This window comes from Herpailurus yagouaroundi, unplaced genomic scaffold (genome assembly GCF_014898765.1).
Source record: "Herpailurus yagouaroundi ecotype Mexico unplaced genomic scaffold, PumYag 181, whole genome shotgun sequence".
Lineage (NCBI taxonomy): Eukaryota > Metazoa > Chordata > Mammalia > Carnivora > Felidae > Herpailurus > Herpailurus yagouaroundi.
Genome location: NW_024412412.1, coordinates 28848818 through 28852393, shown reverse-complemented (window position 1 = coordinate 28852393; position 3576 = coordinate 28848818). Strand labels below are relative to the sequence as shown.

The window sequence follows — 3576 nt, the reverse complement described above, 5'->3', positions numbered from 1 at the left end:
GCAGCTACTGAAGATGAGTGCCAGCAACACAGTCACTTACCGCCCGTGGTCAGATACTCTATCTCTATCAGATCCCACCAGCATGCAGGAATTGCTTTCTGAATGGTATAAATCTGTGCTGCAGAGGAAATGGACTTGCTCTAGAACTGTATTGCCCAATATGATGGTCACTGACCACATGTGATGACTTAAGCTTAAATTAAATTAATTAAGAGTAAGTAAAATGAGCCTACAACCTCAGTGCTGGTCTCACACGCGGGAGGCACAAGAAGACTGTGGACGAGACTGCCACAGAGATGAGTGCCAGGAGTAGAAGCGCGTGTCCCACATGCAGGTATCATGAAGACCTCCCGCCAGGGCCCACCATCAACCAGGAGTTGCTGGTGCTCACCGCCAAGGCTACGGAACTCTGTTCTCTATCTAGCCACCCGTTGCTACAGACATGGCAGTGGAAAAGAAAAGGAAGCACTCAGTGATTTCTCAAACACTACAGAGGAATGGGAAACTTTTTAGTTTCTTGCAGATTTATTACCATAGATGATTTCAGCTAGTAAATATCTGTAAAAGCTTAAAGGCAAGACAAAGAAGAGAATGACAACAATGATGCAAGTATGGAGATGAAGCAGAATCCTAAACAAAAACAGAAGTATTTTAAAAATCAGCCGGCTGAGGACCTCCCTGGATTGGCACCACAGCTTTGAAGGAAGCATAGCACTGTGCAACTTTAGACTCACTTTTCAGAGACTTGAAGCACATCATATTCCTTCCAGGCTGAGAGCCAGCACCCGATGTGCCCACCCACACCATAAATGGCCAGAAGGAAAGTAACCCAGACAGCAGCCTCTCTCTGACGAGCCCATGCTGCAGTGGGGTTACCAAGAGAGCTGCCTGTGCAGTCGGGCACTGTCAGATGTGCAGGTGCAGCTGTAAGCTGTAAAGACGAAGACGATGTTGTTTAACTTTTTAATTTACAGATACATTTTGAGGAGCCGCTAAATGTGCGTAAATTCATAGATGCCTGTTAGGAAATTAGTTCTTGTTAAACAACTAGTTTGAGGGGCGCCTGGGTGGCTCAGTCGGTTAAGAGTCCGACTTCAGCTCAGGTCACAATCTCACGGTCCGTGAGTTCGAGCCCCGTGTCGGGCTCTGGGCTGATGGCTCAGAGCCTGGAGCCTGCTTCTGATTCTGTGTCTCCCTCTCTCTTTCTGCCCCTCCCCTGTACATGCTCTGTCTCTGTCTCAAAAATAAATAAACGTTAAAAAAAAATTAAAAAAAAAAATAGTTTGAGCGAAGTATGTAGCTTATGGGTAGTATGTTACATTTGATTTTTTCTATTTCAAGAAAACCTGACTCTTGTCCAAATATTGCATTTTTTAACTATAAAGAAATGTTTTTCTTTATTAAAAACTATATGTATTTTTATAGTAAATGCCTTATAGAACTAGTTTTGGAGCCATCTTTTGTTCTAATGCCTTGTTTATTACCTGAGATTTTTGTGAAATTTAAAAATAAGCATTTCTGGGGGCACTTGGGTGGCTGAGTCGGTTAAGCCTCTGCCTCTGACTCTTGTTTTAGGCTCAGGTCATGATCCCGTGGTTCATGAGATGGAGCTCCCCATTGGGCTCTAGGCTGACAGCATGGAGCCTGCTTGGGATTCTCTCTCCCTCTCTCTCTGCCCCGCCCCTCTCTTAAAATAAACAAGAACAAAAAATCAGGGCGCCTGACTGGCTCAGTGAGTTAAAGGACCGGCTTCGGCTGGGGTCATCATCTCGCGGTTTGTGAGTTCACACCCTGCATCCAGCTCTGTGCTGACAGCTTGGAGCCTGGAGCCTGCTTCAGACTCTATCTCTCCCCCTCTCTCTGCCCCTTCCATGCTCATGCTCTGTGTCTCAATAATAAATAAACATTTAAAAAAATTTTTTAACTTAAAAAAATTAAAAATAAGCATTTCTAACATTTTTATTCCTAGAGAAAAATTGCATGTTAATTAAATCAAATACAAAGAAAGTATTACCTCTGCCTAAGCGTATTTTTTCTTTAAAACATTTAAAAATGTTTATATACAGAATATCTCATTTTATTGTTCCTTTGTTTATGCCCATAGTAATTGTTTTCAGTGTTCAAGAGAGAAAACTAAATACTATTTTTTTCCACATGGGATAAATTTTTGGCTCTTGTCTCTTTTTTTTAAAAATTGAGCTATAATTTACATCTAGTAAAATTATCCTTTAATGTCTAATCTGTTGGTCGTGTAAACAATCAATATACAGGACAGTTCCATCACCCCAAATATTCCTCTATGCCCACCTGAGTCCCTTTCTCTTATCCCCAGGCAACTACTACTGTTGTCTGTTCCTCTTGTTTTGAAATTTTATTTTAAAATATTTTAAAATCCAAAAAAATTATTTAAAAATTAAATTAACTAAAAAGAGAGACAGACAGACAGACAGAAAGATCGATGAAGTAACACTAGCCACACTTCAAGTGCTTGGTAGTGTATGTGGCTAGTAGCCACCATATTGCATAGAACATCTCGATGTCACAGTAAGTTCTATTACACAGTACTGTTCTAGAGCCCTAGAATTCTACATGGCATCTCTTCTTTGGAGCTTGCTATAAACTACACAGTGTCTTTCCCACCACAGATAGTTTTGGTACTATAGGATTGGCCAGGCTGAACGGATGAGGCACAGAACTGTTTACATCATAGCCTAGAGCCTGCTGCAGTTTCTCCTAGATTTACAACTGTCAGCTTATGATCTTCATTAAAAGGAATGTAGCAGTATTCTCAAATACGGTATGTACTGTCTCCAGAAGTCAGAGAGGTTTACCAAGCATTGTGCTTCTTTCTTAGTGGGAGCTGTGAGATAATATGTTTTATTTTGACTTAGATGTGATAGTATGCCCCCCAAACTCCAGATCCCTACAAACTTCTCTGAGAGCCCCTGGATTTTCATAGGTTCATCACATACCCTCTGGAACACATGTGTCTTAAGTACTTGTCACTTCTTATCTGCTTCAGTTACCATGTCATCAGTATGTGGATGAATTTGATGTTCTACAGATGTCCAGATCATTCAGGTTCCTTCAAACTACATCATGACTGAAAGTCGAAGAGTGAACACTGACCTGTGGGAAGATCCCAACTAAATATATACTATTCTCCATCTCATGGGAATGCAAACTGCTTGTCAGCCTCCTTTTGAAGAGGGTTGGAAAATAATACATATGCTAGATAAATGGTTGCCTGTTACATGCCAGAGGATGTGTTATTCTGCAGAAAGAAAGGGATGGGGGTGAAGAAAAAGAAAAAGAAAAAAGAGAAAGAGACAGAGAAAAAGGGAAGGAAAGAAAAGAAAGAAGGAGGAAAGGAAGAAGGGAGAGAGGCAGAGCAGCTGCAATTGAGGCTACCAGTTGGTTGTTTGCAGTAGGTGACTGTCATTTAGTATGAAAACTATAGTTTCTATAGTGGTCACACTAGTGAACTAAATGGGGCTTTGGGAGGGACCACCACCCTTGCACTAAGTATTTAAACAAATGGCATTAATCTTCCCCACAGGACACGGTATTTATTTT

General features: G+C 41.1%; 1 long non-coding RNA gene across 1 annotated transcript; it reads left to right on the top strand.

Moving 5' to 3' along the window:
• The first annotated feature begins 2591 nt into the window (after positions 1 to 2591).
• Positions 2592 to 3167, top strand: LOC121039980 (uncharacterized). The gene is made up of 2 exons (XR_005795072.1): positions 2592 to 2797; positions 3023 to 3167. It is a non-coding gene; the product is annotated as an uncharacterized LOC121039980 (long non-coding RNA).
• Positions 3168 to 3576: the final 409 nt, after the last annotated feature.